Source organism: Silene latifolia, chromosome 9 (assembly GCF_048544455.1).
Source record: "Silene latifolia isolate original U9 population chromosome 9, ASM4854445v1, whole genome shotgun sequence".
Lineage (NCBI taxonomy): Eukaryota > Viridiplantae > Streptophyta > Magnoliopsida > Caryophyllales > Caryophyllaceae > Silene > Silene latifolia.
In genome coordinates this window covers 205,932,424-205,945,887 of record NC_133534.1, presented here as the reverse complement: position 1 = coordinate 205,945,887, position 13,464 = coordinate 205,932,424, and positions in this window count along the sequence as shown.

The window sequence follows — 13,464 nt, the reverse complement described above, 5'->3', positions numbered from 1 at the left end:
TTCGTTAAAAAAGTAACTAGGTGTTCCTCTTTTAATTGTGTTTATGCCAATTGATGTAATTAATATGATTTAATGATTGTTTTGTATGATTGGTACATGTTTGATTGTTTATTATCACGTTAATTATGTTTTCGCGTGTTTGTATATGTTTTAATGTTTTAATTATATATCGTATGTTGTTTGTATTTTATTTTGGGTGTCATGATAGACGACCAAGAGTGGGATTCACAGTTATAGCTAAAGTTAGTACAACCTTGATGATGATTCAAGTGTTATAGCCGAAGTTAGTACAACTTTGGGTCGTTACTCTAGTTATGGTTGTTTGAGGGTTATAGCTGAGTCTACTATAACTTTGGAACGCGAGTTAAGATTATAGCTGGAACTAACGTACCCTGAGATTTATGGCTTAAGGTTGTGGTTAAAACTAGTATAATTTTGAGTTGCGTGTCAAGGTTATGGTTGAGGAAAGTATAACTTCAAAAATATATGTTTAAGTTATAGTTGTGGCTAGTATAACCTCACGTTTAGAATTCATGTTATGGTTAAGGTTACTATAACATTGATCTTTGGTATTTGTTTCATATGTAGAGTTTTACCCACTTGTAGTATAACATTGTGTTAGCTTGTGTCTTTGGTTACTCTATTCATATGATAAGTAGTACAGTCGGTTACACTATTCTATGGTTTGAGTTGTGGTGTTTGTTCATGCATTGTTGGTGCTGTCAGTTATACTGTTTACCTGTTATTTGGTTGGTTGTATAGATGACGATAGTATCAGTTATATACTATCGGAATGATCAAACCCTACCTTTCGGGGATTCTTATGGTCTATCGTCGGGGGGCAGTAGAGGCGGTTCGTTATACGCTCTGTTCCCCGAGTGTCATTCGGTGTAGCAGAGGTAGTTTGTTATACGCTCTGTGTTTCACCGAGAGGTCTGGCTAGGTCTTAGGCATGTAGGCAGTGGTTATACGCTACATATAGTGTGGATGCAGTTCGTTATACGGTCCATAGTGGATGTAGTTCGTTATACAGTCCATATCGACTATGGAGGCAGTTCGTTATACGCTCCATATCTAGAGGCAGTTCGTTATACGCTCTAGTGGTTAGAGGCAGCTCGCTATACGCTCTAACATCGTTCATTCTATACATTGTGTTTGTAGCTACGGACAGTTCGTTATACGCTCTAGTAGTTGGAGGCAGTTCGTTATACGCTCTAGTAGTTGGAGGCAGTTCGTTATACGCTCCATTAGTCAGAGGCAGTTCGTTATACGCTCTGAGGGTTATTTGGTTTTGTAACACCTCCATCTACCAAGGAGCCTTAACAAGACCTTCCCTAACAGATAAAGGCATTACCATCTCGGTTGTCCGAGGACAGTAATAATCAAATGTCGATAAAAGAACAATTGTATTAATTACAAGTGATTTAACCAAACAACTGATACAAAAGAGACAACTCAAGACCACTATCAGCTAGGGATGTCAATGGATCGGGTTCGGGTCGGGTGAAGCTTCATCCGCATCCATCCATCACATTAAAAATCTCATCCAACCCATCCATCATCCGCGAAACTTATCATCCATCACCCGTCCATCCATCATCCGCGGATGAAACGGGTGGATCGGGTGATAAATGGGTGATGATTTAATTATGTTTATAAGCCTAAAAAAGTAATAAATTTTATTTCAACCCAAAATATGTAAGGTAATTAGTATTAGACTAAGTGTTTTAAAAATCTCGTAGCTTAATGTTTGCTTGAACATATAAAAAGTAAGTAGATTAGTATTGGGTAGCTTAAGTTTTATATAAATATGTATTTTTTTTTTCAAAAAAGGAAGAATATCGGGTGGCGGATGGATGACGGGTTGGATTTAGCTTCATCCATCATCCATCCATTATCCATTTATTTCATCCATCATCCATCCATCATCCATTTATTTCGGGTTTTCGTTCGTCCATTTAAATCGGGTGAATGGATATTTAGCGGGTGCGGGTGAGATTGACATCCCTACTATCAGCTATGTGAAACTATCTCTGCCATAACTCATGATAGACTCGTCCCTCCAAGCACCCAGCTAAGATCCATACATCAACCTGCTAAGACTGACTACTCACCATAGTGGATCACGGCAGACACAACACAAAAGACAACACAACAAAACCACACGAGGTCAGTAACTGAGGTAACAATACAAAAGTAGACACAACACAATTACGACATTACACACACACACAAACCTCCTCCAACCGACCACACATCTCTGACTGCCCGAAGGTCCAGTCCTGCTAGTGGGGGACCGCAGCCGTTCCCAACTAAGCCCCGCTCATAGTTCCGAGCGATAAACCCGTGTTCCTTAATGTGCACATCCCTTCTGTGGCGGGTTCCACAGAAGGCGAATCAAGGGCGTGAAGCCACTCCCGCAAGTGACTCCACTCAGCCTAGGACACACCTCGAGAACCACATACAACAATCACAACCAGTTGTACAAACAACAATCACCAACTACTATTTCAACACAATGCTAATCAACTACCACAACCGAACATCAACAATAAACTAATCCAATTATGCATCAACAAAAGACCCTCTAGACAATCAACAGTACTGAGTAGGCGAACCTACCTTTAGCAACCGTAGCGATTCCGCGTCCGATCACAAGATAACAATCAACCATCAACACCACCTATAACAACCATTATAACCATCTATTACTACTACCATAGCCATAACTGAAATCAAAGATGACGATGATGATGATGATAACATACCTATACAAAGCAATCCGGTGTCAAGACCGCTACCCGACTTAAGCATCCCATCCCTAAGGTGTAAACACTCACAAAGGCCTCAAGGAGGTGAACCAAGATGGAGGAGAAGCGAAATGACGACATTTAGGTTTTGGAAGAAAGGAGAAAATGATTTGGGTTTCACGATTATACGATTTATAATTCCCCGCTGCAAACCCATTACTCGATCGAGTAACGCACCTACTCGATCGAGTGGCATCTACTCGATCGAGCTCCCAAGCTACTCGATCAAGTAGCCTTAGCTAGATCGAGTAACATACACTCAAAGACTCACATCGTCACAAGTCATCACTCTTAAGGTTTCCGAAGGTTAAGGCAGGTGTCTAAGGTCACTCAACGTCGGTCAACGGTTCCCTAAAAGGACGGGTATTATAGTCTTCCCCCCTTAAAAAGAACTTCGTCCTCGAAGTTTGGCTCATCTCCCCACGACGCAAAGTCAAAGGAACCAAGGCAACTACCACTATCCATCCGACCCAGGCCAACACAACTGTTTAGGAATACCGCCCCGATATGAATGTTCATCAACCATCATCATCATCATCATCTACCTTAGCACACATTACACAACACGACTTCCTATCAAATCACCAATCTGCCTATTTAAAGCACCAAGTACGCATTGTATTACTGATACACAACAACATCTCATGTTATTACTTGCACTCATCTCATGTTATTACTAAAATATAAACCAACTCAACTATCGGTCTATTCCTCCATCAATTACTTGCCAACAACTATCAGTTACAAAACACCCAAAAGCACCAATTCTATTACTGATACACAACAACATATCATTCATTCCACTCATTCATATTAATTCTTTTAACTCAGCTTTATTACTCAATCGTGTAACTACAATTCTATTATTTAACCAGTAACATTCAATTACATGACAACATTGTGAACAATTACTTGAAAACAAGATACAACAACATGCTAATTTATTCAACAATTACAAACTACCACTCACTTATACAATAACCACTACGAAATTTCCCAAACAACCATTTAAAATACTACAAAATTGTCATAAGAATACTATAAAATTGCAATAATTGCGTCGTTTCCTCATGCGACATTACTCTTCCCCTCTTAAAAGGAACTTCGTCCCCGAAGTTCACCATCAAAACAACTTTAACTATTACACAAAGCCACAAATGCTTATTCCATATTGACATTACGAACAAATCATATTATACATTGATACTCCTGATTACCATGATACGTGACATTACATAACTATGATTCATTTGTATAAAAACCATCGGCATAGTGAACCACACAAGTACACATTCCGTCACCCATTATTATACATAACATTAAATAATACCTTATGTGACCATACCACACGTGCCACAAGAACATAACCACCATACACTATATTACGTGAGATAATCTGATTTAGCATGTGAAATTATATAAACAACACTTAACTTGTATAAGCCACACAAATATTCACAAACGTATAACCACACTTGATACTCGTCAATTATGTCACCCACCCAAAATAAGAAACTCTATCACAAGAACCACCAATGCGAAGCTACAAACACATTTTAAAACGGAATTACCACCCTACAGGGGCACTTGATCGAGCTTGTGAGTTACTCGATCGAGTTCATCAGCTACCCGATCGAGTACGTCGAGATCAGAATGCAATTTTAAACCCCTCCTGCAGTTACTCGATCGAGTGAAGAACACTCGATCGAGTAGCCACAGGTCGATATCCCCAATTGAGTACCTTGAGAGACCAAGGAAACATGCACATAAGTCGGAAATTCATTTCCGACACTAGCAACCTGCATAATAAGTCTGAAAAACATCCAAAATGCGGCCTTATGACCAAAATACAAACCGAGGTCTAACAAATGTACTAACGAAAACAAGTACTAAATACTACAAATCCATGCAAACAAGACAGAAAGAAAAGGAGCATCATCACTCCAAGGTCTGCTCATCCATTATCTCTTCCCCACCACCGCCTCCGGATGTGCCCCCTCCAGCTGTACCCTCACTCGCGACATCCCCAGTGCCAGAATCTGCTCCCACTCGCCATGGTGCCAAGCAACCGTAGGGGTAACTCTGAGGCTCTCCCCAAGTAGACTGCTCCACGCCAAAGGAATGGAAGACCCCGTTGTCATCTCCAACACCTCTCCACCACACCGGCTGAGCCGCCTCGGTCCTGATGCCCTGAACATAAGCCATCTCATGGAGGTTCCGGAGTGTCAAGGTGGTAGACACTCTCTCCGTGAGCTCACTCACCCTCATCTCGGGACTGAAGAAGGAAGGATAGCTGCGAAACTGATGCTGTGGAGGCACATGCTGCTCTGGCTGGGTCTCAACCATCCTCTCCCTCACCCGTCACGGTCCCCTCCCCACTCTAGGCTGTCTATCCTCGGGTCTAGCCTGATCCCTCTTTGTCGGCTCAGGCATCACCTCCAAAATATAAGCATCAATGAGGTAAAACTGCCGAGCAGGGACCTCCTCCTCATCATCAGAATCTACTGCCACTACTGCTGCCGGTAAAGGCTCGGTCACGGGAAGGTGCTCGGGGGCAGGTATCCTCATCCAACTCATCCCCCAAACTCTCCAGCCAACCCACCACCCTCCAAAGTCCTCAACCATTTCTGGTCGATAAAGTACTCACGGTCCAAGGTAGGCACCGACGGGGCCAAAGGTGTATACGCCGAGGAGGCCTCAAAGGTGGTCAGCCGCTCCGCCAACCGTGTGGCAATGGCATAACAACTCAAGAAACGGGTGTCAGATGAGGCCATCAAAGCTAGGCCATCACTTACTATGGCCGAGGCACTGAGGCAACAAGCAACATCACCTCATGTGAGTTAAGCTTACTCACATCCCTCCGGTCATAGAGTAAACAAGTCAAGGCACGAAGAAAGATCTTCAAAGTGATGTGTTGCACATCATTGATCAACATGTTGCTAGAGATGGGGGCGTTCTTACCGGTAAAGCAAGGCATGAAACTACTGGCTCCACACTCAATTGGGATGTCCCTAAGGGCTCCCTTCTCCGGTAGGGCAAGGCCAAGGTGGGTGGCAAACATATCCATGGTCAAGAGGAAACTAGTGTTCATGAGACGGAATAGGACGGTCTTTTCCGCCGCATCATAAAGAAAAGAACTCATGAACTCCAAAGTCAAGAAAGCATAAGAATGTTTCCTAAGACGGTACAACCCAGTCAAACCCAAAGTCTCAAAAATATGCCTCACATCCGTCTCAACCCCTAGGTCCTCTAAGAGTGTGGTGTCGACACAGCGAGTTGGTTTCAAACGACGATTCTGTAACTCAACAAAAGCATCTCTTTGCTTGAAATCAGCAAAGACGATGGTAGGGTACTCAGGCACAGGTGGGACCGTAGGTCCCTGACTCCCTTCACCAACCTCAAGCTCATTAGCCCTCCCCCTCTTACTTTGACGGGTACCAACTGTAGGTCTCGGCATCTGTTTTCAACATACATTTTAGGCACACAAACAGACATTTACTTGAATGTACATAAACTTTCATGCATAGTTATAAAAGAAGAACAACTATATACACACTTTCACCAACCAAACCAAAAGGCTCAAGCATACAACTTCCAAACTCTCATCAGACGGTCTTTATAGCTAACAAAATTATAAAGATTACAACATCAATTAACAAATCAACTAACAAATTAAATTATTAATCTTTTAAAATAGCTTTACAAACAGACACACATCATGAAGAATTGGGGCGAATTTCAGTTTGGCACTTTTAAGACGGAGTTTTAAGACAAAAGTTTGAGCAAAACCAATCAAAATCAACACTAAACATGATACCCATAACATACATTACTGAATTTTTCCCCTTTCATATGTAAGACAAACAAAATTCCAATTTGAATCCCAAACCCTAGAAATTTCGGTCCATATAAACCCTCATATTGGTTCAATTTTTCTACTTCTAGCATCAATAATCAACAAATTAAAGCAATTATATCATGTTACAACAATTATAAGCAAGATTACATGTATATAAATCGAATTTTCAGAAAACACCAACATTTTATATAGTTCTAATTGCTTAAGAACATAGTAAAGGATGAACATTCTTACCTTGAATGATTAGCAACTGGAAAGGACGAAACAAACAAGAAGAAAACCAAAGAATCAACACACAAATCACCAAGTTTTTGAGATAGAGAGAGAGATTAGAGTAAATTAGGGTTTAGAATTAGGAGAAAATAAGAAGAAAGAAGATAGGGAGAGAGTATAAAAATTCTCGTATAAACCCGTGTACTGTTCACTTACTCGATCGAGTAAGTATGTTACTCGACCGAGTGGCCTCTACTCGATCGAGTTGGAGCTACTCGATCGAGTTTTCGCTGGCAGTTCCAGCTTTTTCGATCTTATAACTCCTCAACTAGATCGAATGAGGTCTACTCAATAGAGTAGGCACTCGTACTCAGTTGAGTAAGTTTAGGAACAAGGTCAAAAGTTACGAGTTTAGTTAACGATTCCTGCAAAACAACAACTCGTGTCGATTCCAAAGTATGATTGGAAATCATCACAGATTATTTCATTCAATCACGACACACTATCACTACTCATTCGCAGCACAACTATTTCACTTGAACGCTATACACACCATTCCATCCTATGACAATTATATTACGCAAGGCGATTCGCTATACTATCAACTCATACATATATACAATCAACATATTACTTCATAATTGTTTACGCATTTGCAAATTCAACTATCCAACTTATGCATACACTACTCTAAGCATTCATCTCACAATAAACCATCCTATATTACTCAAGTTTGCGAAAATTCCAATCATGTCACAATAATTCATCAACCATATATCGGACTTATTAATTATGCCATATCACAAAAGTACCCAACAAATTCATCCATTGGAATTTCAATTATTACTTGACCAATATTACAACTAGTACAAGACTTACAACTTACTATTATCATCATATAAAACACTCACAATTCCTTTATAAACTAGTACGAATACAAAGACTTAGAGCTCGTTATTATCACCACATTACCCAATACTGTCATTCAACTATCAATAATTTCACCATCTCTACTACATCCACACACACTTCCATTCAACCACAAACCTTCACAGTTCATCATCAAGAATTGCATGCACTAAATATTACCATAGACTCCATCACAGCTATTTCTAACTTATCTATCATACACACTAAGCACATAATTCCCGACTCGATATTCCCATACCCGGTGACTGGCATAAGCATAATGGGGTCGTGATTTTGAAATGAGGGCGCCTACTCACCCAAAATAAAGAATTAACTGGGGCTCCCAATATACATACACCAGGTTCATTTTATTAGACTCACTACATTCATTGGGCTCATTAGTTACAGGTTCCAAAATCGTCGCTCTGATACCACTTTGTAACAAACCATCTACCAAGGAGCCTTAACAAGACCTTCCCTAGTAGATAAGGGCATTACCATCTCGGTTGTCCGAGGACAGTAATAATCAAATGTCGATAAAAGAACAATTGTATTAATTACAAGTGATTTAACCAAACAACTGATACAAAAGATACAACTCAAGACCACTATCAGCTATGTAAAACTATCTCTACCATAACTCATGATAGACTCGTCCCTCCAAGCACCCAGCTAAGATTTATACATCAACCTGCTAAGACTGACTGCTCACCATAGTGGATCACGGCAGACACAAAACAAAAGACAACACAACAAAATCACACAAGGTCAGTAACTGAGGTAACAATACAAAAGTAGACACAACATAATTACAACATTACACACACACACATACACACCACCTCCTCCAACCGACCACACATCTCTGACTGCCCAAAGGTCCAGTCCTGCCAGTGGGGGACCGCTGCCGTTCCCACCTAAGCCCCGCTTATCTTTCCGAGCGATAAACCCATGTTCCTTAATGTGCACACCCCTTCTGTGGCGGGTTCCACAGAAGGCGAATCAAGGGCGGGAAGCCACTCCCGCAAGTGACTTTGCTCAGCAGAGGACGCACCTCGAGAACCACAGACAACAATCATAACCAGCTGTACAAACAACAATGACCAACTACTATTTCATCACAATGATAATCAACTACCACAACCGAACATCAACAATACACTAATCCAATTATGCATCAACAAAAGACCCTCTAGACAATCAACAGTACTGAGTAGGCGAACCTACCTTTAGCAACCGCAGCAATTCCGCATCCGATCATAAGATAACAATCAACCATCAACACCACCTATAGCAACCATTATAACCATCTATTACTACTACCATAACTATAACTGAAATCAAAGATGACGATGATGATGATGACAACATACCTATACAAAGCAATCCGGCGTCAAGATCGCTACCCGACTCAAGCATCCCATCCCTAAGGTGTAAACACTCACAAAGGCCTCAAGGAGGTGAACCAAGATGGAGGAGAAGCGAAATGACGACATTTAGGTTTTGGAAGAAAGGAAAAAATAATTTGGGTTTCACGATTAAACGATTTATAATTCCCCGCTGCAAACCCGTTACTTGATTGAGTAACACACTTACTCGATCGAGTGGCATCTACTCGATCAAGCTCCCAAGCTACTCGATCGAGTAGCCTTAGCTAGATCGAGTAACATGCACTCAAAGACTCACATCGTCACAAGTCATCACTCTTAAGGTTTTCGAAGGTTAAGGCAGATGTCTAAGGTCAGTCAACGTCGGTCAACGGGTCCCTAAAAGGACGGGTATTACAGGTGTGGTTGTTGTTACATCGAGTTTGATTGTCCTAAATTTCTACATGGTGTCGTAACATGGGTTGTTGTCATGTGTCGTCTCATGTGGTTTAATTGGGAGTTATTATTTAGGTGGTTGTCGTAATATGTCCTTGTTGATGGTAAGTGGGTTTTAAATCTTCATGAATATAGATGGTCTCACATGTTTACTAGTTTTGCATTTCAATTGTTATTGATTGTTGGTTATATTCAATTGTTGTAAACAAGACTAGGAGAGCATCTAGTTACTCCCGACTGATTGTCGACCCCTATTCTCAGGTTGTTGCTGACTGGTTGATGCTTGCTTGGGGAATGTGTGAAGCGAGCTTAATTGTAACACCCCCATATCCAGAGGAGCCTTAACTAGGCCTTCCTTAGCATATAAGGGCATTACCATCTCGGTTGCCCGAGGACAGTAATAATCAAATGTCGATAAAAGAACTATTATGTTATATTACAAGTGATTTAAAACCAACAAACATTATAACATTACAACTCAAAGGCTACTCGCTACTACTCTCAAATCTCGTGAAGACTCATCCCTGTCCGGACTCCAGCTATCAACGACATCAACACCTGCTAAGACAAACTGCTCACCATAAGGGATCACGTCAGACACATAAACAACAAGACAACCACACAAGGTCAGTACTGAGATGAGATACGACAATAACAGCAACATCTATCAATACAACACAACACAATCAGTCACACACACAATGACGCCCACTCCAAACAATCTTCGTCACCGACTGTCCACTGGACCAGCCCTGCCAGTGAGGGACCGCAGCCGTTCCCACCTAAGCCCCGCTCATCATACCGAGCGATAACCCTGTCCCATTAATGTGCACATCCCCTCCCGTGGCGGGTTCCACGGAGGGCGAAACTAGGGCGTGAAGCCACTCCCGCAAGTGACTCCACTCAGTCGAGAACGCATCTCGAGAACCAGAGACAAACAATCACAATCAACAACCGTCACAATACGAATACGATAATATACATCAACCACAGCACAACCACAACGACACTACAACCGTCACACTAGACCATCTACAGAAACTGAGTAGGCGAACCTACCTTTAAGCAACCGCAACCAATCCACGCCAACATACGACAGATCCAGCAATCAAGCAACACCTATAACCATAACACAATCATCTATCACTACCAAGCAAACCCTAACTGCAAAGACAAGGATACGGATGATGATGACGACATACCTACAAGGAGAAACTTGGCAAAAGACCGCTACCCGACTCAGGTTACGCTCTCCTAAGGCATAAGAACCTTCAAAGGCTTCCATGGAGGTTTTATGGTGAAGGGAAAGGAAAGAGGCGACTAAAGGATAGAAGAAATAAGGCGGAAATGATTTGCGGATTTAACAAAACGCGATTAAAAACCCTCGCTGAAAACCCGATACTCGATCGAGTACCCCACATACTCGATCGAGTAACCACGCTACTCGATCGAGTAGCCTCTACTCTATCGAGTACCCCTCATAACTCGTAACTCAAGGTAAATTTGGCACGCACTTCTAAGGACTATTACCGCTCCCAAGGTCAGTCAACGCTGGTCAAAGGGTCTCCAAAAGGGCGGGTATTACATCCCCCCTCTTAAAAGAACTTCGTCCCCGAAGTTTAACTCACCTATCTCAAAGCTCAAGACACGGGAACACGACGACATCACCACTCTTTCGACACAGGTCACTACCCCCCGAAAATACCATTCCCCTATGTCATCATCATCAACTGTCACTCTATATAGGTCGACTCTTACAAGATATCATATAAAACACCAATCTCACAATACGAACCAGCACCATCAACGATTACCCAACATGTTATGAGATTACCCACTCACTAGTAACAACCATCAACACGAAACGTATCTCACATCCACATGCCGCATGACTATACCACCATGTTACTCTACCACGCGATTCTATTACAACACATGGCAGCACAACCGTCTCTTTATGACCATCTTTTTAAAACGTACTATCAACTTTCACTTCAACGCATGAATTACTCAACGACTAAGGTAACCAATTACAACTTCATACAAGCAATGTGACCAAAGTAATAGAAAATTTTGTAATTAAACAACAAAACATTATAAACAACCAACAACATAATTTCAAAATCAGCCTTTTTATTTTGCGACATTACTTTTCCCCCCTTAAAAGGAACTTCGTCCCCGAAGTTCACCACCAAATTACTATATATGTTACCTATTACTTGCATCGTGACATAGATCCAAACCATATTATTCATTGTTGACATTACCCATATTACTCGTACAACCAGTCAATCATAAAGATATATACAACCATATTCGAACAACTAGTCACCGTCAAGCATGTATAAGTATATCATTTGAATTTGTATATATAGAATTCGGTGAAATATAAGTTGTGGACACAACGGATGTAAAACGAATGCAATTAGAATAATCACAACTCCACTATTCGCTGCAAATACGCCTTTAAAACCAAGCACGACTTCCAACATATGAAATAAATGGTCCGAACATGTTACTACTCACTAATAACCATGTTAGACATCAAACTTGCAATTATGTGACAATTAAACAATTTTTAATTTTCAAAAGTTCCTGTAACAGTGCTACTCGATCGAGTATGTAGTGGTACTCGATCGAGTGCCCGCTACTCGATCGAGTGTCTTGGCTACTCGATCGAGTAGCCCTGAGGTCAGAATGCTTCATTTCCTTCACACTTGCAGCTACTCGACCGAGTATGGGGTACTCTGTCGAGTACCTACAGGTCAAACACTTGGGAAAACTTGTCATAACCCACATCTATATATATGATCGTCACAAAAACATGAGTCGGGGTGACTGCCCGACTTCCAAAATCTTGCCACAAAGTCAAACTAGCAAATCCGGCCTTATGGCCAACCATACAAATCCGAAAATAAAAGTTCTAACAACCAACAACTACCATAATCGCACGACGACTACCATCAACCAAACACAAAAGGTAAAGAATAGGAGTATCACTCCTGCTGCTGCTCCTCCTCCATCACCTCATCACCACCACCATCTCCTCCCGATGTGCCCGCTCCCGATGACCCAACCCCCGCATCAACCCCCGCTCCAGCTCCATGACTCACGTACCACGGGGTCAAGCCGCCAAAGGCAAAGGACTGAGGCGTCCCCCAAGCTGACTGATCCACCCCGTAAGAGTGGAAAACCCCACTATAGTCCCCAACTCCACTCCACCATACCGGATGCGGTCCCTCTGTCCCAATCCCCTGAGTGTACACCATCTCGTGCATATTCCTGAGTGTCAAAGTAGATGACACTCTCTCTACCAAGTAACTCGATCGCGTCTCCGGGGTGTCAAGGTAGGGGTAGCACGGAAAAGGGTGCTGCTGTGGTGGTGCTACCGGCCGTGGTCTAGTCTCAGCGGTCCTCTCTCTCACTCGACGGGGTCCTCTCCCCAACCTGGGCCTCTCCTCCACTACCGCCGTGTTCTCCCCCTTCTTCAGCTCGGGCATCACCTGGAGAATCGCGTCATCTATGAGGTAGGTCTGCAACTGGCGGGGCACGTCATCATCCTCCTCCTCCTCGTCGGAGGCAACAGCTGTCACCACCGGCTCTAACGGCTCAGTCGGTGGAAGGTGCTCAGGAGCCGAGATCCCCATCCAACTCATCCCCCACACTCTCCAGGCTAGGCTACCGTCAGCTAAAGTTCTCAACCATTTCAGGTCGAGATAGTAGTCATGGTCCATCGTAGGCACCGGTCTAGCCAGAGGCACATACTTCGAAGAAGCCTCAAAGGAGGTTAGCTTTTCAGCTAACCGAGTGGCGATAGCGCCACAACTCAGGTACCGGGAAGTGGCAGTAG